Below are 21914 nucleotides of genomic sequence, written 5' to 3'. Positions count from 1 at the left end.
GTCCCCGGTGACCCCAAGGGTTCCTTGATTTGTGCCTGTCACTCTAACCCCTGCCTCTGTCATCACGGGGTGGGGGTGGGGGGCAGGGCCTTAGCTGACCCACGAGGGACACTGGTCACAAGGGGCCCCTGAGACTCGGCGGTCGCCTGCCTCTGCACTGCGCGGGATCTACGACCTGGAGGGAGAATTCCAAGCGGAGGATGTAACGTGGGCACACCAGCGAGACCCCACCCAGGCTCCAGACACGACTTCAGCGGAGACACAAACAGGAGAAACAGACTCCGGCCCGGAGGAAGGCCCCAGGCCCAAGACGACTGAGGAGCTGTTAAACCTCAAATAAACCTCCTCAGAGCCAAAAGGACCGTTCAGATTCACACGTCATGACCGAAATCCTCCTTCCCTCTTTCCCAAGCCCCCGTCCTGTTTTTCCCGGAGACTAGGTGACCTGTCACAGGAAACCCTAGCCAGAAAAAAGCCCTTGCCCCCATGGTGGGGGAGGTGGCGGGGTGGTGGCGGGGGGTGGGGGTGGCTGCGTTCTCTCTGCTCAGTGCCCCCGCCTCTCTGCTGGTCCATAAACCTGTTTGCAGTCTCACTGCCCCAGTCTCTGTCTCCTTCGACTCCGCCGTCCTGCCACACGGCACCGTGCAGCCTGCGCTGGGCGATGGTGAACATGATTAGGCAACGTGACAGAGAGGCGTCCGAGAGCCTCGGAGGGTGGACGTCAGGCGTGGCCAGAGCCATGAGAGGCCGAAGCACATCCTGAGGAAAGCCATGCCTTTAGAAAGCTTTGTTTTGTAATAGCTCAAATTATTCCATTTTCTTCCACCTGTGTCTCCCCCCACACCTTTTTTTCAAGGGCCTCAATTACGATGTTAAGGATGGCAGGTAAGCTGTAGGTTGGGGCTCTCTGGGACACGGTTTAGAGATGTGAACTCCCACCTCCAGTCCTCGTCCAAACAGCATCCCATCCTCCTGGCAGGTCTGGCTCTGACCGGCAATCCGCTGGCGCCTTCTTATCTTCGGTTGAGACCTGGCTGGAGACCAAAAATGATGCACCAGGAAGACTGCAAATCTGTCTGAATTTACATAAAGATTTCGCAGGGCAGGTAGATTCCAGCTTTTTTTTTTGATGAGAAGAATTTTGTTCTCTGTTTTCTGATGACCCAGAGGTTGGGGTGCTGCTGCAGGCTTTTGCAGAGCGGTCTTCTGGGTTTGGGGGGTGGCATGGGTAGGAGTTTAACAGCGGACATTGGTGATCTTGGAGGCAGGGGTGGGCAGATGTACCCACTGGGTATCCTTTTCCGAACTCTGTGCTGCAGAGTCAAAACATTCCTTGTAAGGAGCAGCGAAGAAAAATCCAATTCCTTCCCTTCCATGTTCCAGAGTCAGCACCTGGAAGGTGAGCAACCTCTGCCTGACATCTCTCCTGTTTATTTCTCCCCTCCTCTGGCTCATTCTGCATCCCTCTCCCAAGGCTGGGCTGGTCAGCTAAGGAACCTCACGAATTTGCCCACAGATGGATGGTGTACCAGTAGCTGCCTGTTTAGCAACCGTATTTCTTCTTCCCGCTGAGGGCTCAGTATCTCTCCCGTGAGATATGGCTGGAAGAGTCCCCAGCCCAGACCTGAAGTTTTAAGCAATTACTCAACAGTGATTCTGGAGCTGTGACAGCTCGATGAGACAGCTGCCTCCTCTGTCTCCTCTGCTTGGTTGGAGATGGGAAGCGAGTAGGCTTCCGGTCTATGACGTTGAGGTTCCCCAGGGATTTCTGGGCTCTCCGTGAAGCCAAATATCATCCAGTATCCTTGTTCCATCCTGAATTCTAGAGCCGTGGGTCTCAGTGTCCCCAGGGACTGAGATGATGTGCAGGCTGGACCTCCTAGAGGGAGGTGGCGCACCTGCCTGGACCGTGGTGCTGACCTTTGGCAACCAGGGTATTGATTCCCAGGAGGTCAGGCATGCTACCACTGAAAAGAGGTAAGTCAGCGCAGGATGCCTTCTCTTTGGAGGGGGTCTCTCAAATCACCCCACCTGAACTGCTGGTTTAAGTAGATCCATCTTCCATCCCAAACCAGGGCGCCCCACATCCATGCCTGCAGAGACTGGTCCTGTAGTCGCCCTGGTCATGCGTCCATCATTATTTACCCTCCACTCCCTTGGTCCTCATCTCTCCCTCCTACCTCCTCTCTCGAAGGACCTTTGGAAACAGATCTGTGTCTATGTTGAAACCAGGCGGGGGGCAAGCGAATGGCAGAAGAGAGGAACTCCCCGCAGGGTGGCAGACCAAGTGATGGGGCCTTGCTCTCCTCTCTTCCAGCCTGAGGGGAGGCAGCACGGAGCAGAACCCCACACGCACGGGTTTTTTACATGAGTATTCACACTCGAACGAAAGGAAAATTCCCAGGGTGGAAAATAGGTCATGAAAGGTTGGGGCAGGATAGCAAAGGCTGACCCTAAACACTCCCCAGGTTTGGGAAGGGGGCGGAGGGTCTAACATGTCAAGAGGAGGTGAGGTTTGGAGCTCACTTGAGCAGATGTAGCTGGCATAGAAGCCCAGCTTAATGCCTAGACTCTTTTACTTGTGTGTGTGTGTGTCTTCCTTTTTTTTTTTTTTTAGGGCCGCACCTGTGGCATATGGAGCTTCCCAGGCTAGGGGTTGAATTGGAGCTGCAGGTGCTGGCCTACCCCACAGCCACAGCAATGCCAAATCCGAGCCGGGTCTGTGACCTACACCACAGCTCACGGCAATGCCGGATCCTTAACCCACTGAGGGAGGCCAGGGATCGAACCTGCTTCCTCATGGATACCAGTCAGATTCATTTCCACTGAGCCACGACGGGAACTCCCACCTAGAATCTTTTAGAGCTCCCCCTGCTGCCCTGAAGATGATGCCAAGGGGGCTAGAAAAACCCCACCTATTGAGTCAATGACTTGGGTATAAAAAAATCTGTCAGAAATCAAAACCCCAGGCCTCTACCAAAAGTGGGGGAAGGGTGTAATTTCATGAAATCTGAGGGGTAGAGGGAACTCAAGTCACAGGAACAACATAAAAATGGGTCCAGAACCATTTAAACACCTGCACGCTGGCAGAAGAAAATAGGAAACTTCTCTTTAGGGACAACCTGGAGCATACTGGACCCCCACAGAGCAGGGGTAAACATTCCTAATATGGACCCAAAATAGAAAAAGTACCAATATGTATGTAAACAAACTACCATAAAAAAGAGACATTGTAAATTACAAAAGGAAAATTAGCTTCCCAACAACTGAATAGAACATCTGAAATACATTTAAAGTGTTTTTTTTTTTTTTTCTTTCCTTTTTTCTTTTGGCTGGACATGTGGCATGTGGAAGCTGTGCCACAGCAGTGGCAACACCGGATCTTTAACCCACTGAGCCGCCAGGGAACTCTTAAAGTATATCTTCAATGACATGGGAATCAGGACATAAAGAAAGAATAGGGGAGTTCCCGTCGTGGCGCAGTGGTTAACGAATCCGACTAGGAACCATGAGGTTGCGGGTTCGATCCCTGCCCTTGCTCAGTGGGTTAAGGATCTGGCGTTGCCGTGAGCTGTGGTGTAGGTTGCAGACGCGGCTCGGATCCTGCGTTGCTGTGGCTCTGGCGTAGGCCGGTGGCTATAGCTCCGATTCAACCCCTAGCCTGGGAACCTCCATATGCCACGGGAGCGGCCCAAGATAGCAACAATAACAACAACAACAACAACAACAAAGACAAAAAAAAAAAAAAAAAGAAAGAATAGGGGATGTTGCCATGTGGCTCATGGAGTTAAGAACCTGACTAGCGTCCATGAGGATGTGGGTTTGTCCCCTGGCCTCACTCAGTGGGTTAAGGATCTGGCGTTGCTGCAAGCTGCGGCATAGTTTACAGATGCAGCTCAGAACTGGCATTACTGTGGCTGTGGTGTAGGCTGGCACCTGCAGCTCCAGTTTGACCCCTGGCCTGGGAACTTCCATATGCTGCAGATGCAGCCCTAAAAAGAAAAAACAAACACAAAAGGAAGAATAGGACATTTTGAAAAGGGAGTAAGCAGACATGAAAAAAAAAAAAATCAAACAGACCTAAAAGTAAAAAAAGAACAACACTGAAATTATAAATTAAATGTATGAGAGTTTACAGCACTAAAGAGAGAATTAGAAAAGTGGAAGGGAAACCATTCGAAATGCAGTACGAGATATAAAGAGGTCGAAAATGAACACACAGCACAGACACGTGGACGAGCGGATGAGCAGGTTGAGCACACATCCTCCAGAGTGAAGCGTGGTAATATTCAAATAGGACAAGTAAAAATAAACGGGCCTCTTGGAGTTCTCTTGAGGTGCAGCCGGTTGAGGATCCAGCACCGTCACTGCAGTGTTGCGGGTCCCGTTCCTGGCCTGGGAATTTCCACATGCCGTGGGTTTGGCCAAGAATAAATAAATAAATTGGCATCTAGACATATTTTGGAGAAACAGAAAGCATCAAAGACTCGGAGATCTTAAAAGCTACCGGGGAGGTAAGACTTGCCGCCTGAAAAGAAATGACGATTTGATTGACAGAATTCTCAGCATCACTGATGCCTGCCAGAAGACAAAGCTGTATCCGCAAAGGAGTGAGAGGGTGAATCTGTTAGCCTAGAATTATACACTCAGGTAAATTACCATCCAAAATTGAGAATGATAATAGAGACATGTTCAGACAGAGACAAAAAGAATTCACTAGCCACGGATTCTCACTGAAAGAACTGTTAAGAGCTCTGGAGTGGAAATTAAATCCAGCACGATTTAAATGAGAATCAACCTAATGGGCCTTGACTGTAATTAACAATAATCTTAATAATGATAAGGATGAATCGAGGGGGTTAAAAACAAAGCGAAACTAAAACGCTGGCCCAGAGTAACACACAGGATAGGCGGGGAGATTAGGGAAGAGACATGATAAAGAAGATAGTAAGTCTCAATCCAAACACAGCCATAACGACAATAATATAAACGTATTACACTTGCCTATTAATTGACTCAGACTAACTAGATGAAAAAACTCCAGACTTACTGGACTGGATGAAAAAAAAAAAAAATCCACCTATACAAAACGTTTTATGATACAATTGGCACCAAACAACACAGAAAGATTGAAAACAAATAACGGTTGAAAAAAACACGCGTGCCCAAGAAAGCTGGTAGAGCCGTATACTACTGCCAGACAAAGGCGTCGTTAAGACAAAAAGCAAGACTAAAGAAATAAATAATTCTTTAAGAAAACATGCCAGTCCTGGAGTTCCCGTCATGGCTCAGCGGTTAACGAATCCGACTAGGAACCCTGAGGTTGCGGGTTCGATCCCTGGCCTCGCTCAGTGGGTTAAGGATCCAGCGTGGCCATGAGCTTTGGTGTAGATCGCAGATGTGGCTCGGATCCGGCGTGGCTGCGGTGTAGGCTGGTGGCTGCAGCTCCAATTAGACCCCTAGCCTGGGAACCTCCAAATGCCAAGGGAGTGGCCCTATAAAAGACAAAAAGACAAAAAAAGAAAAAAGAAAACACGCCAGTCCTGAGCCTCTGTGCATCTCTTCAGTGTCACACATAAAAGGCGAAACTGTCGGAGCAACCAATAGCTCACAGTCACAGGGAAACGCTTAACGTATCTCTGCGAGAAAATCACGGCTTCATTAGTAAGACGACAGACGATCACCCCGCATAATTAACAAGCTTAATCTAGACAAACATGGGAACTAAATACTCTTTTCAAACAGGCGTCTGACACTTAACACATTTAATCAGATGCCAGGCTACAGAGGAAGGTCCAACAAACACCAGAGAACTGAGAGCATCCAGGTCACCTGCTGACGCTAAAGAAACGAGGAATCACAAAATGCTTGGAAACCGCGCGGCCTGCTTCCACCTCATTCAAGAGATACAGCCTAACAGGAGGTACCGAGTATGTAGACCGAATGTCTGCGGAAGGACTGCCTTTCCAAACGTGGGCGACAGCTAAAGCAGTACCGCGTACGTTTTAAAAACTCGTTAATGCGTAAACGGGAAAATTAAGCAAGTAAGCATTCAACACAAGAAATTAGAATACCAGAGAAGTTTTTCAAAGAGCAGAAGGAAGGACCCACTAAAGCTAAGTACAGGGAGTTCTCTTGTGGAGCAGCATGTTGAGATCTGGCAATGTCACAGCAGTGGCTTGGTCATGGCTGTGGCACAGGTTCGATCCCCGGCCTGGAAACTTCCACACATGCCTCAGGTGCAGTGAAGAGCAAAAAAAAAAAAAAAAAAAAAAAAAGTACAGAAATGAGTGAAACAAAATCTATAAAGCAAATAATTACCCGATGCAAAGTTGATTCTTCCAGAAGACAAAGCAAATCGCCTTTTAGACATAAAGATCGTTAAAAAAAAGGGAAACTACAAATGAAGGCGATGAGGAAGGCAGAGGAAGACAGAACCACCCAGTAGATTTCTTTAGAAAAATACACAACATGAAAGGACAGCGTTACGTCAAAGTGTTTAGAAAAGGACGAAACAGAGAAAGGTGTAGAAAAAGTAGCAATGATCAAAAGTATCTCAAAAAGTGGAGTTCCCGCCGTGGCGCAGTGGTTAACGAATCCGACTAGGAACCATGAGGTTGCGGGTTCGGTCCCTGCCCTTGCTCAGTGGGTTAACGATCCGGCGTTGCCGTGAGCTGTGGTGTAGGTCGCAGACGCGGCTCAGATCCTGCGTTGCTGTGGCTCTGGTGTAGGCCGGTGGCCACGGCTCCGATTCGACCCCTAGCCTGGGAACCTCCATATGCCGCGGGAGCGGCCCAAGAAATAGCAAAAAGACCGAAAAAAAAAAAGTATCTCAAAAAGCAAGAGAAACCCTGTAAGCATTCGGGACAGTAAAACAGTAGTCACAGATCGATTTGCAAAAAAATTTTTTAAAAAAGCAGCACTCTACTGGGCAAGTGTTACCATGTACGTTCTGTACCGTTAAGTTGTGTATGGTCACATACCAAGACAGGTTTTACGAAACCTCCAAGGGACACTTAATCCTCATCAGGAACAAACTGGCCCATAGAAATTTCCTGGGATGGGGCTGGAGGAAGGGCTCCCCAGCTCCTTTCATAGGGGCAGCGGGACTTTGCTCCCCAAAGCAGGCAAGAACAGCACCTACAAGGAAAATAAGAGCACAGATGCACAAATCCTGCATCAAAATTAGCAAAGCAAATCCAGCAACCTATATATAAATCCTTTATTATACGCAGAGTCTTTAACTCAGGAATAAAGGCAGCTTAACACTAAAATATCTGCTAAAATCATTCACCACATTAAAAGATTAAAGGAGGAAGTCCATATATATAATAATCTTCTTAGATGCAGGGAAGGCATTCAATAAAATGTAAAATCCACTCATAACTTTTTAAAGGAAATTCTCAGCAAACAGAATGGATGGAAATTTTCTTAAATCGGTAAGAAATATCTACCAAAAAAGCATTGTACTGAATGGTAAAATAGTAATTTTCTCTAAAGCCAAGAACAAGGCAAGGACGCCTGCTCCATCAAGTTGACTCCGTGTTTTACCAGAATCTTCAGCTAAGTTAATAAATGAGAAAAATACATTACTTAAGATAAATATTTGGCTGCACTTAGTTAATATCCATGCAAATTGATAGCGCCTTCAGCCCCACGCGTATTTCTTCCTCTCGTATCTGGAGGTGGTCCAGGGCTGGTGTCTGTGGTTCCTGAGGCGGTCCGGGGACCCAGACTCCATCGATCTTGTTTCGCCATCCCTAGCATGCTGTCTTCGCCCCGTGGTCCACCACACCTGCCCCTGGGTCCACGTGTGAAAGTCCAGCAATCGCCAAGCCAGTTTGGAAGAAGATGGATAAGAGAGCTGACCTTTCAGATGCAAGTACAAACAAAGCAATACGCAGAAATAAAATAGTGTGGCTTGGATCGAAGACAAATAAACGGATGAGACAGACTGGGAAAACCAGAGCAGATGATCCGTGTGAGGGAACCTGGCGAAGGACAGAGGTCTCAGTACAAATCAGCGGTGGGAAGAGGGAGCCAGGCAATAGTCCGTACGATGATGCCCGCCTGTCCATACGGGAAAACAGACCGTTTGTATATACCTTATCCTACGTGTGGAAATCAATTCCAAATGAACTAAAGCCCTAGATGTGAAAGAGAAAACTTCAACGTGAGACTTCATGGCTTCTCCAAGGCGATACAACTCCAAGAGCCTCCCGCAGGAGATAAGAATGGCCCTTATCATCCCGCCAGTCTCTCTGTAATCGTTACAATGTTCCCAAGGACCTTCCCACTCCAGCAGCTTGGCCTTCTCCTTCCTGCCCCCCACTAGGAGAGGTACGTGGCCCACTCCTTCCCCCCCCCCCCCGGAGGGGCAACACATACCCCCAACCAACCAGCAAGGGTACCCAAAGACCCCACCCTTCCCCAACCAACCAGCGAGTGTATCCGAGGACCCCATTCTTCCCCACCCAATCAGCAGGTCGACAGGTGCATGGCAAGGCCACGCCTCCAACTCCTGTGTCTTTGGGCTGTAAAAACAGACACGACCAAGCACCCAGGGTCGGCTCTCCCTGCCAGCAGGAAGTCGGCCCGCTGTGTTAAGTGTCTCTTGTCTCAATAAACCTGTCTTTTCTAGAGCTTGCTTTAAATCCAGAAAATTCTTTTTCCAACCATGCTCAGAGACCAAAATATCTTTTTTTTCAAAGGTACCATATTTTTTTTTTTTTGGCCACACTCAAGGCACGCAGTGTTTCCCAGGCCAGGGATTGAATTGTCACAGTGGTGACAATGCTGGATCCGTAACCTGCTGAGCCACTGGGGAACTCTAGAACACCTTTATTCATTTATTCCAAGACAGAGAAGGGCTTCTTAAGATCCACAGAGCACAAATTACACAGGATAGGATAATCGTATTTGATTAGGGTAAAAAGGAAAGCACTTAAGTAAAAAGACAATGCCACAAAGTAAAAAGGCCAGCTCTGCTTTGGAAGATGTTTTCAAACCACTATACTGGCATTTCTGTTGTGGCTCAGCAGGTTAGAACCCAACGTAGTTATCTGTGAGGATGCGGGTTTGATCCCCGGCCTCGCTCAGTGGGTTAAGGATCTGGCATTGCTGCAAGCTGCAGTGTAGGTCCCAGATGCGGCTTGGATCCTGAGTTGCTGTGGCTGTGCTGTAAGGCGGCAGCTGCAGCTCCGATTCGACCCCTAGCCTGGGAACGTGCATATGCCGAGGGTGCGGCCCTAAAAGGAAAAAACAAAAAAGCACCATACTGCTTGAGGAATGCTGGATGGATGGATGGACGGAAGGATGAGCGGATGAGAAGAGAGGCATTTATTTCCTCCTTCTGCCTATTCTGGAAATGGGCACGGAAGCCTGAGTGTTTGTTCCTGTTTTAAAATAGAGGGTATGAATAGAAACTCCAAGGTAAGCTAAGGACAACACGTCAGGAGATGCTCACCATTGAAAAGGCAGCTACTCACAGCTTCATTGAGGGGGGCACGGGGTACACAGCACCCCAAGGGGGCGTGTGGGGAAGCACCAGGGTCAGTGGGGGGCAGAGGAAGCTGAGGGGACCGTGGGCAAGAGCCCTTCCTGGGGTCTCCAGGGGAAGGGACAGGGCGGGCTGGGGGCATCAGGCTGCGGACTGGCCACGCGGAGGAAGTGCTGCCGGCTCTGGGGCGATCAGGATCAGATTTAGGGTTGGGCAGTGGGCTCTGGATCGGTTGGTTTGTACTGGAAAAGTGTGGCCCCAGGGAGGAGGACTCCCTCCGAGACGGGGGAGGCGCAGGGTAAGAAGATGGGGGGGAGAAGGAGGCTGGCTCACCGTGGAGGTGTCAGCGGTATGCTCGGTAAGACACCAATCTTGCAGAAACTAGAAACACGGCTGAGACAGTTGCACACCCATAGTTGCTCCCCTAGTCGTCTTTATTACCCCTGCTCTGAGTTTCCTTTCCTGCTAAACAGCTGCTCAGTCTGGAGCTTCAGGAGGAAAGGAGGAAATTAAGGTGCCAAAACCAAGAATTTATTCCTGCGTGTGCTGTATTGTCGGCACCTGGTGCCCAAGGCCCAGCGGTGGCAGGTTTATTACAATCACCCGCTTTGACTGACGGGCAAGCCCCTCCCCCTCTGCCAGAGGAGGGGACCCAGGGCTGGCCCTTCTGGGACAGGCCCCTCTCTTGGGATCGGCTCCATCTCTTGCCCACACGTCTCACACATCCAGCCCAGTCTGCTCCCCAAATGTTTCTCTGCCAGGTTCTCGACATGAGCAAAGACACATTTCATTTGCATGCATGAAAATCTAGCCTAATCTCCTCGTAGCGAGTTTAGTTCAATGCCGACCCAGCTGTTAAGTTCTCCCCTAGGAGCGGAGTTCAGAAGCAGAGACTCACTCTTCCCGCTCAAGAAATGCAGCCCCACTCCCACCCCCCAGACCAGCTAATAGGTTGTGTCACTGCCCCCAGCAGCCACGGAGGGAGGCGCTGGACTGGAGCCAGAAGCGGGGTTCTTTTCAGGCCTCCAGTGGGGGGAGAGCCCTGGCTTTGAGCCACCTGACCGGTCTCTGCTGGTCCTGCTCTGAGGCTTAGATACCTTATATCCATCCAACCGCACCCATAGGTCTCTCAGAGAGCAGACCCTTCCTGGGAGCCCAGGAGTCAGTAGCAGACTGAGAGGGTTAGGTGTCCACAGTGCAGAAGGAGCGTCAGACAAGGAAACAGGAAATTCCAGGATGGAAGGAGCAGGGCCAGCTTCCCAACATCCCGGCCCCCTGTGTAAAATCAAAATGTGGGGCCCCCCGTCCAAAAGTTACTGGAGTTCCCTGGTGGCCTAGTGGTTAAGGATCCAGCGTTGTCACTGCTGTGGCTTGGGTCGATTCCTGGCCTGGGAATGTCCACAGGCACAGCCAGAAAACAAAACAACTATTAAGGAATTCAAGTTGGTGACAGTGGAGCCCTTCGCCCGGCACAGGGCCTTCCTGTGAAGCTGGCCTGGGGACACTGCGGGCTGGCTGGACTGAGGGGAAACGCTGCCACAAGTATGTAGAGCCATTCAAAAGCCAGGGACCTGATGTTTGTGTCAGGGGGTCTGTGTCATCAGATGCACCAGGCCTGGTCTTTGCTAGCAACTGGGGGGTCAGGTTGCTCAAAGACCTTTTCTGGTCATGGTGTGGTCTCTCCTGACCCCAGGCTTCCTCCCTGGGACACCTACCGACTCCACCAACAGTGGCATCTAGGTACTTCACCGGGGTCAATCCTGTCCTAGCTAGTGGCTGTCACCCCCTGATGGGGGGAGGGGATCCCTCAGGTGCTCTGATGGCCGAGGCCCCAGGCTCCTGCTGAGTCCCCTTAATCACTTCCTGCCCACCGCTGACTGGTGGTCAAGGGTCCAGATGCAGGGTGATGGGCTGGGGGCAGGCTATGTCCAAACACAGAGGTGCTGGACAGCGCTGCTTGATTCAGAAGGCTTGGTACCACGAAGCTGTATCTTAGGCCGACGTTGGCCAGGAAATCCGGTTTGCCACATCTCACTGGAGCTGTTTCTGGGCAGTAACTGGTTACCTCAATCCCAGGCCAGTCTTTGCCTGGGGCGCTGCATGTCCTCCTGTCACTGTGCATATTCTTCCAGAATCAACTTCTGGGCTGCGGCCGCAGAAAGGCCTCTGAACGAGAGCGTGCCCCCTACGCTTGGGCCGCAGCTAAGCAAAGCCTGGAATTTTAGCATCCTGGGAGGAGCTATAAGATCGGAAATCAAACCGCGTGGACTGTGTCCACAGGCAGGAATTTCGATAAAATAATATACGTTCTGCTTTTATTTACATGCCAGGAACGTGTGTCTAGGGAGTTCGCTACTGGTTAATGTGTACAAACAGAGATTAGAATTGCAGGAATCTGGAGCGCTTGAAATCACGCAGAAATCAGGGCCCATTGCGTTCCGTTGTCAGGGATTCAGGACAATAAACAGCAAAGGTGGAGAAGTACCCAGGGCAGGAGTGACACTGGCCGAAACGGAGATGAGGCGACTCGTCTTTACTGGGCCTCAGCACAGAGGTCCTTTCTCTACCAATGGAGGCCCCGCTGGGAGGAAGCCCTGTGCTCTGCTTGCATGTGGCTCCGGAGCTAGGGCTCCAGCCGCCTCCTCTTCCAGAATCAACAGACTCTCCTCCAACAGCCCCCGAGCCTGGTACCAGCGCTTAGGCCAGAAAATGTCCAGAGGGCAGAGGCTCTGTCCATGGCCACAGGCCCGGCCCAGCGCACCCCAGTCCACCCCACTGATGCCTGGTCCTTGGAGTCGCGAGTCTGGTCTACCCTGGCTGGGCTCGTGCTTCACAGCAGTGTCCAGCGGCCCTTCCTGCTGCCATTTGCCAGGAAGGTGTCAGATGCCCTCCTGCAAGCACTCAGGTTGGGGGCGCGGCTGTGGGGGTGTCTGCACGCTAACAAGGTGGACACACCAAGACTCAGACCTTCCTCGGCCACCTGCCAGCTGTGAAACGGGGGCCTCACTTCACCTCAATGAGGCCTGGCCTTCTCCAGCCTGCAGGATGAGGCGGGTGGAATGCATACAGCGCGGCCTTGACCAGGCTTCCGGGGGCAGCAGCCACACCCACACTTGCGCATTGAAGTTGGGGCCCGGGCCTCGGCAGGGACTCAGGGCCCGTGGAATGAGTGAAGGAGAATAACTGAATGGATAGGAAGAGAAAACGTGGGGAGCTCCCTGGTAGCCTAGTGATTAGCACAGGGCACTTTCACCACAGTGGCCTGGGTTCAGTCCTGGCTCCGGGAACCGAGATCCCACATCAAGCTGCTGCCTGCTGTGGCCAAAACCCCCCAAATCAGCTAAAAAAATGAGAGAAAAAAAGTCATGACAACTAGAGGATGGGGTCAGAGTAAATAAAGAATGACAGTCGAGTGAAGCCAGTTTAACAGGCAGCGAGGCAGCCCCTCCCCGGGGTCGGCACAGCTCTTAGAACGTTGCATTTTGAATTCATGAGATGCTCACGGCCACCTTGAGAAGACGGTGCATTATCTCCATTTTACAGATGGGGAAGCAGAGGCACGGGGCTTCTTGACTTGTTCAAGGCCCCAAAGGCAGGCAGAGGCCAGGACTAGAAGAAGGTTGTGGGTGGGTCCTCTCCCTGGGACATCAGGATTGCTGCAGCTGCCCGCCCCCAGGAGCAGGGGGAGGAAATGAGGGAGTGGGCCCGGGGGTGGGGTGAAGGAGGGAGGGTCCCCCACACTCAGGACTAATTCAGTCCCGGACAACTCACCCAGGCGGCAAGGCCCAAGCCACCCACACCTGCACCTGGCTCCGAAGTTTGCAGAGGGAGTGAAGACGAGTAATTAAGCCTTAGGAACAGCCACACCGATGCTTAGCACGGGGTCCTAGCATCTACACCTGGAGAGAGGCTGGCATCACCCCACGTGCTCCCCAGATAATCTCCGAGAAGGGAACAGGGAGCGCAGGTGGTCCTGGTAGGTGGCTGCTGGCTTCCCGCTTCCCAAACTGGCTCTAATTGAGACTAACTGGGGTCGAGCTCTGTCTCACTGAGGGAAAAGACTGAATTACAGATTGTTGGGCGACTCCGAAAGAACTTTTAAACTGTGCGCAGCCACGTAACAACATAGAATTTGCCTCGTCAAATTTCTTGCTGGCTTCTGGAAGGAACGGGAAGAGACAATTTGCAATCAGTGGTGCTCTCGTGTCTGAGCGAAATGCTCGAGGAGTATGGAAAGTGCATGCGTATTCCACTCGGTGGCACCCCCGGCCCCAGCACCCCCCCCGCCCCAGGATGCTCTCGCCAGCGCCAGCGACGACGGCCTTGCGGTCTCCACCAGGCCCCTCCCAGATCCAAACGTGGAGTCTCCCCTCTTCCATCGCAGGCCACGACTTCTCCCTCCTGTGAACTCCTCACGACGTGTTTATTTCACCCTTTGGCAGGTGACTTGGAGGGTTAATAACAACTCGCATTTATTGAGCACTTACTATGTAGCCGCGCTATGCACACATTATCCCCCCCCCTTTTTTTTTGTCTTTTTGCCATTTCTTGGGCTGCTCCCATGACATATGGAGGTTCCCAGGCTAGGGGTCGAATCGGAGCTGTAGCCACCAGCCTATACCACAACCACAGCAACACAGAACCGAGCCGCATCTGCAACCTACACTACAGCTCACGGCAATGCCCGGATCCTTAACCCACTGAGCAAGGGCAGGGACCGAACCCGCAACCACATGGTTCCTAGTCGGATTCGTTAACCGCTGTGCCACGACAGGAACTCCCACATTATCCCTTTTGATCATCACACCACCTCTGTTCAGAGAGTCGTGACTCTGATTTTACAGCCGGAGATGAGAAAGGTTAGGTCCTTGATTATCCACGGAGGTAAAGGAACCAGCTGTCTAACCTTCTCTTATTTTACCCAAATTCCAAATGAGTGACACAGGAATCCAAGAGGGTACACTTATGGGTACCTTCCATCGGGTGGAAGGGAAACAACAGATTATGTGCGTATTGCAGGCTATATGGTGAGAATTTACTCTGAGTAGGTCTATGCACTTCTAGCATCTGTTCTGTGTCAGATGGGGTGCCTGCAGGGGAGTTACGGGACCGTTGTCCGTAGTATGTGAGCTGGGTTTGGAAGGATGAGTGGGAGCTTCCTGGTAGGCAAGGGGAAAAGGTAGGGGGGAAATGGAATAAGTGAGTCAAGGTGTGGAGGTGGTGGAAGGTGAGTTGAGTTTCTCGAGCATCAGGCCCACAGAAGGAGAGGGGCTGCTGGTAGACAGATGAGCACCTGGACACGTACTGAAGGACGGCAGAAATGAGCTATTTACTAGCCATGCCCCACGAAGCAGGCTACTTCCAACTGCATTGAAACCTGGTTATCAAAATGTTTTAAAAATAGTAGAAAGCTCTGTACTTTTTTTACTAGCACATTAAAGTGTGACCCCGTAGAAGAGTGATTTTGTAATAGAAGTTTCTGTGATAGCCGTGATGGGATAGGAAAATAGCTGTAAACATTTGTCCAAACCTAAGAGTGAAGCCTTGTGTAAATGAGGGTGATTTTGGTGTCTCAACGTCAGTTCATTCCTTGTAATAAGTGTGCCGCTCTGATAGGGGGGGCTGATAATATGGGGAAGACTGGGCATGGGTGGGAGTGAGGTAAATGGGCAATTTCTGTACCTTCTGTTCAATTCTGCTGTGAACCTAAAACTGCTGTAAAAAATAGTCTTGAAAAAAAAAAAAAAGAAAAAAAAAAGGGAGAAGAAGAAAAAAAGAAAAAAGATTTAAAAAAATGGTTGGAGTTCTCGTTGTGGCTCAGCAGTAAAGAACCTGACACAGTGTCCCTGAGGAGGTGGGTTCGATTCCTGGCCCCGCTCATTGGGTTAAGGATCTGGCATTGTCACAAGCTGTGGCATAGTTCACAGATGTGGCTCGAATCCTGAGTTGGCTGGTGTAGGCTGGCAGCTGCAGCTCCAATTGGACCCCTAGCCTGGGAACTTCCATAAGCTGCAGGTGCAGCCTAAATATATTATATACATATAAACTTTGTTATGTGATTTTACCTCAATTAAAAAAAGAAAAAACACGCACCAAAGATACCGTTTTTTACACCAGACTGGCCAGGGGAGTAGGTTGAATTCAGCCCATGTCAGGCGGCCAGGCCGCAGGCACCAGGCCCTCTTACACGTGGTTCACAGAGTATAAACAGGAAAACCTCCAACAGCAACCTGGTGACCAGACAACATCGATCCCAGGCTTGTAGCCTCTGACCAGCCATTCTGCAACAGGCACTGATCCTATAAATACGCTGGCGGATGCGCTAGGAATGGCTCGAGCCCATGAATATTTGTGGCAAAATACTGGAATCAACAGCCAGAGGAGCGGTGAAGTAAATGGCAGCAATTCCTGCAGCGGAACATAGTAAGGCTGAGAGCAGCTCTCCAAGGCCTGGCTAAGTGAGGAAAGCGGGGACCAGAACTCCATCTGTTTATCTAATATTCACACATATAATATATATCCATAGAGAGAGAGATAAGTGCACACTGTCCATACATAGATTTTCCCGAGAAACACAAAACCAATAAGAATTCCTCTTGGGAACAAATCCGACTAGGAACCATGAGGTTGCAGGTTCAATCCGTGGCCTCGCTCAGTGGGTGAAGGGTCCAGTGTTGCTGTGAGCTGTGGTGTAGGTCGCAGATGTGGCTCAGATCTGGGGTGGCTGTGGCTGTGGTGGAGGCCGGCAGCTGTAGCTCCCATTTGACTCCTAGCCTGGGAACCTCCATATGCCGCGGGTGCAGCCCTCAAAAGATAAAAACAACCAACCACAAACACAAACAAAAAGAATTCCTCTGGGGATGGAGAGGGGCCTCTAAGATTGTCCCCAACGAGGCCCCCCTGCCAACCCTGTCTTCCCACCGCCCTCGCTGCAGTGGGACCGTCTGTGACCAGGCGGGCACAGCAGACAGGTATCACCCCTGAGGCTATGCCACGGGCTGAACTGTATCTCTTCTCAAAGTCACATGTTGATGTCCCGGTCCCCAGGGCCTCGGCATGCGACTGTGTTTGGAGAAAGGGCCTTGAAGTGGCAGTTGAGGTCCTACGAGGCCATGGGTGTGGGCCCTGCTCCAACAGGACTGGCGTCCTTAGAAGCAGCGAAAAGCTGAGGCGTTCCCTGCGGCCTGGCAGTTAAGGACCTGGTGTTGTCACTGCCGTGGTGCGGGTTCGGCCCCTGGTCATGGTCAACTGAGACGACGAGGACATCCAGACACAGACACACGCAGAAGGACGCCCACGTGTGGACGCAAGGAGAAGGTAGTGCCAGCCAGCCAGGGAGAGAGGCCTCAAGAGGAAGTAAGCCTGCTAACACCTTGGCCTCAGACATCAAGCCTCCGGAATGGTGAAAAAAGATATTCCTGTGGTTTATGCCGCTCCGTCTGTGTTCTTTGTCATGGCAACCCCAGCCAACACACACAGGCTAGGCCATGAAGGCTTCTCGGCGTCAGCCCTCACCTCCCTCGGAACACTCGCTCTGGGGAAGCCAGCCCGCCGCCATACTGGAAGGACACACAAGCAGCCTCATGCAGAGGCCTGTCTGGGGGGGACCCAGGCCTCCGGTCCACAGCCACGTCGGGGAGCCACCCTGGAGTGGACTCTCCAGCCGGTCAAGCCTTCCGATGACCGCAGTCCCAGCTGACGGCTTGACCACAGCTTCACAGCCACCCAGCTAAGCTAGTGCAGAATATCTGACCCACAGAAATCGTGTGAGATAACAGTATCTGTTATCTTGACCTGGTGAGTTTGGGTGTAATTTGTTACGCGGCAGTAGGTAACTATTACAGAGGCGGTACAGCTCCGGCTAATGGCTCCCAAAGACATCCTGCTCTCCATCCCTGCGTCCTGCGACTATCACCACACACAGCAAAGGCGATTGGGCTCCTGCGGTTAAGGATCTTGAGATGGGAAGATGATCCAGCCTTGCCTTTTTTTTTTTCCCCCTTGGCCGCGCCTATGGCATGCGGAAGTTCTGGGGGTCAGGGATCAAACCTGAGTCACAGCAGTGACAATGCTGGATCCCTAACCCACGGAGCCACCAAGACACCCCATCCTGCCTTCTCTGCATGGGCCTTAAATATAATCACGAGCATCCTTCTAAGAGGCAGGCCGAGGGAGCTTGGACCAGATGGAAAAGAGAAAGTGAGGGAAGAACCTCAGCAGAGACCAGAGCCTGGAAGATGTCACACGTCTGGCTCCGAAGATGGAGAAGGTGCAAAAGCTGAGGGAGGCAGCAGTGGAGGCGCGAAGGCACGGAAACCGTCCCCTCCAGAGGCTCTGGGGGAGGGGAGGCGGCAGCCCTGACTGTGGACTCCTTGATTCCAGCCAGGGAGGCTGATTCTGGCTCTCTGACCTCCGAGGGTCACCGTGTGCTCCGTTAACCCGCCAGCTTTGCGTGATTTGTTACAGCAGCCAGAGGAAACGATCCTTGGACCTTTGGGGGGTTTTTTTTGTTTTTTTTTTTTCTTTGCTTTTTAGGGCCACGACTGTAGGTAGCATATGAAAGTTCCCAGGCTAAGGGTTGGATCAAAGCTGCAGCTGCCGGCCTACACCACAGCCACAGTACCATGGGGTCCGAGCCACCTCTATGGCCTACACCACAGCCCACAGGCAACATTGGATCCTTAACACTGAGTGAGGCCAGGGATCGAACCCACACCCTCATGGATATTAGCTGGGTCCATAACCTGCTGAGCCGCAATGGGAACACCTGTCCTTGTACTTTCTGAGTTTGGTCCTGAGCATGTACGTCTGACCTGGTCAGTCTTGGGCTTGTTTTCACCCAGACCTGTTCCTTGCCTTCTGCGCCTGAGTCCTGAGGGTCTGAGCCCTGCAGTCTGTTTCCTGGGCTTCCATGTCACTGGGCTTCTGCTTGCAGGCCGTGGGGAGGCACTGATGGGGAAACGGGAGGGTCTGGGTGCCCGTGAGCGCCTCTGCCCAGGAGCTGTGTCTCCTCCCGGCGGCCCCGCCAGCGACCCTGGTCCTGAGGTCCTATCGTCCCACATCTGCACTGGTCCCTCTGGCCCTAAGGAGAGATCCGCCTCCCATCTGCCAACTTCTCGGATGCCCCCGACAGACCCCCAGCTCTTCCACCACCCCTGTAACCAGTACCTCTCCGGCAAGCAGCACCTGTTGTCACCCTCGGGGGAGGGGCTCATTGCTTGGGGGTGGACAAGGCCAGCTGACCCAGGGCTAGCAGGTGTCAGGTCGCCCAGACAGACACGACTCACGGGTCAGGTGGGTCTCGCTCCACCAGCCGGGGCAGGGGGCCAGTCTGCAAGCACCCCTCTCATGCTGCAGGGGAGGGACCCGGGGCCCTCCCCGTGGAAACGGCTCTAACACTGGGGTTGGCCATGTGCTGCGCGACAGACCGGCTTGAGCCCAAAATGTACAACCAAGCCCAGAGCAGAGGAAAACATTCCCCCACAAAGGGAGATGCCCGCACAGCCTCTGGACCTTCCAGGCCCAAGGCCGGTTCTTAGATGGCGGCGGCGGCGCAGGGAGAAGACAGCACATCACAGCCGGACCGCCTTTCCCAACGTCCCCCGTATTAAAGCCACTCCGAATTTAATGCCTGGAGTGCTTTCGGCCGCCGGCTTGGGCCGTCAGGGAAATTCAAATGATACAATAAGGAAAAAAAAAAAAAAGTCATCACGTGGAAACTCTGATCAAAGAGAGTTTGGTCCAAGCCAGACTCGGTTCCTGAACGACCTTTGCCCTGAACCACCGTCGTTCTCACCAAAAAGCCACCCTCTTAGGCTTTTCCACCTCCATCCATCCTCGGAACCCACCTCCTCCACTCGCCACCCGCCCCACCTCCCGCGCGCCCCTCGGATCTCTCCGTCCCGAGGACCAGGAGGGTCAGGGGAGGGGAGCGCCCCAAAGGCCAGCCTTGTCTGGCCCCCCTGAAAGTCGCAGAGATGGAGAAACCAGAACAGGAGCCACCGGTAACCGTGCGGCAGGGGCGGGGGCGGGGTTCCTCCCCCCCTCCCCCCTCCCCACGGAGCCCCGGCCCCTCCCCCAGCCGGGCAGCCCAACCCAACCCGGTCCTCACTGACTCCCGCAGCCCGGGCAGACAAGCCACTCTGAGAGCCTGAGCGATGTCCGCTTGCCCGCCCGCTCCTGCGGTTTATGTCTGACACGGGAACACGGCTAGGTGACCGTGTTTTTTGAAGCTCAAATGGAGACAGATGGTCTGCCCAAAGAGGTTTTCCTGATTTAGCCACTTACTTACACAAAAAAGCCTCCCCAAAAGTGTGCACGCCAAGTGGCATTTGATTGTCCATTTAATGAACCGCCTTTGGGAGCAGGATGAAGCGTTGACCGCTGGGGGTCACGATCCGGCCAGGATGGGGGAGGAGAGGGCAGGGGGGAGGGGGTGGGGGCGTCCCAGCCCGGAGGGAGTGCGCCGCCAGCCCTGAGGTCAGGGGGTTCGGGAGGGTGACGTGCACACGCGTGTGCAGAGCTGGCTGCGCAGAATGAATCGCTCTGGGCTGTAAGGGTGATGAATACTCTCCAAAGACTCCGGCTGGGACCGGGGCTGGGGGAGGCTCAGCGGCTGGGCTTTTACTCCCAGCCATTGCCCCGAAGGCACGCCTGGATCTGGGAGAGATCCCCCCTGCTCTGGGCCTCCTGCTCCCTGGGTGGATGGGGAGGCAGCAGAAGCTGGGAGTGGGGGGCGGGTGAGCACCCCCCACCCCCGCCCCGGGAGCCTCAGCTGCAAGCATCACGGCGTCATCGTCCTGAATTCCCATCCTTGGCGCTTAAGACTTTAGCTCTCACGTCCCCGAGGCGCCCCGTGAAGAGGACACCCTTGTTAATCCCTTGTTTTACCAAGAACCACAGAGAAGGCAGCGCCGTGACAGAGGCCACACAGCTGGTAAACCGTGGCGGTGGGACTCGAACCCAGGCCCCCAGACTCAGGGCTTGTGCCTGCAGTCACCTCACCCTCCTGACCCGAGGCCTTTCCCAACGTCTTCTGCTTCCTCTCTCTCTGGACGCCCTGTCCAAGGCACCGCCTGCCTGCACGTGGCTGGAGGCCCTCCGGGCTCCCTCTCCCCTCCCACGGCTCCACGTTCAAAATAGACCCAGAGCGGGACCAGGGCTCCCCACCTCCCCTACTGCCCCCATCACATGGGTTACTGATGCTGCCCCCTGCTGGTGTTCGATGGTGCTGGGGGTTCTCCACGGGCTCCCATGTCGGCGTCCTTGCAGGGGCTTCCAAGCACAACCCAATCTGGCCAGGTCATCTGGTGCCCTCACCCCCTCACTCACGTGGCTCCAGCCACAGTGGCTTCCTCCCTTGTCTTCAAGGCGCCAGCCCTGCTCCTGCCCCAGGGCCTTTGCACGGGTGCCTCTGCTGGACCGCTCTTTCCCAAATGGCTAACTTCCTCCTCACCTTAACGCCTGGGGGCAAATGTCCCCTCCTCAGTGAAGCCTGCCCTGACAGCCTGTGTCGGAGGGCGAGCTCCCCTCTGTCTTCCTTTGCCACAGCACCCGGCACCGCTTAACTCCGATCCATTTAGCAGCCATGCCTCTTGTTCATGGCCGAGTCTCCTGCTTGCTGGAAACTGCGACCCACATGAGGCCAGGCCTCTTTGTCCGATTCACTGATTGTCCCAGTGCTGAGCACGCAGTATATACACCCTCAGTAAACACGGTGAAATGAATCGCTCCAATCCACACAAGAAGCCTGGGGGTGGGGGTGGGGGATTAATCTCCTTTTGCAGGTGATATTACGAGACTAGGCTCAGACCAGCCCAAGGTCACACAGGAGAAGCGGAGCAGGGGCTGGACCCGGTTCCTTCCCCACAACTGGTGGGGTGGACGGATGGCAAAGCTGGCCCCCTCGCCCTCTGTGATGTTCCTTGTGACCCCCGGAGTCTAGTCCCCACCCCTCAAGTCTGGACCGGCTGCCGACTTGCTTTGGCCACAGGACAGGACAGAAGCTGTAGCCTCCCATTCTTCCAGGCCACCACCAGCAGGGTTGCAGCCGCCCCTGCTGCCCCCGGGGAGCATGGCAGTGATATGGACCCAGCCGTCTGTCCAGACAAGGCAGCCCCAGCCGACCTGGCAGCTGACAGCAGGTGCCCGCGAGGCCTGAGGCTGGCCGAGTCCCGCCTGGAGCAGAACAACCCTGCCAGCTGTAGCTGCCTGGTGAGCAAGAGCAATTCTTCCGTGTGGAATGCTGCCAGGGGCTGAGTCGTCACGGGACATTTCTGTGGCAATAGACAACTGACACACTTGAATTTGAACCAGAACCTGCGTCAGGCAAGTCAGCGGGCCTGGCTGCATGTGGGCAGCTCTGGCACCAGGGACACCTTCTGGTGGGCTTGGGACTGAAGAAGGGCCCTGGGTG

General features: G+C 53.1%; 1 long non-coding RNA gene across 3 annotated transcripts in view; it reads right to left on the bottom strand.

The window, feature by feature from the left end:
• Window positions 1–11786: 11786 nt before the first annotated feature.
• The window catches only part of LOC146397999 (uncharacterized), a 38322-nt gene continuing 28194 nt past the window's right edge, over window positions 11787–21914 (bottom strand). For 2 of the 3 annotated variants that reach the window (XR_014820785.1, XR_014820779.1), the window contains one exon: window positions 11787–13658. This is a non-coding gene — a long non-coding RNA (uncharacterized LOC146397999). Of the gene's footprint in view, window positions 14083–21914 lie in introns of all 3 variants that reach the window. The other variant, XR_014820782.1, reaches the window with a different exon arrangement.

The sequence above is a fragment of the Sus scrofa genome, chromosome 12, assembly GCF_054392235.1.
Source record: "Sus scrofa isolate SSC_HxYL_T2T_F1_AM1 chromosome 12, Sscrofa_HxYL_maternal_Yorkshire_Landrace_v2.0, whole genome shotgun sequence".
NCBI classification, from domain to species: Eukaryota; Metazoa; Chordata; class Mammalia; order Artiodactyla; family Suidae; genus Sus; species Sus scrofa.
This window is presented reverse-complemented; position numbering and strand designations above follow the sequence as displayed.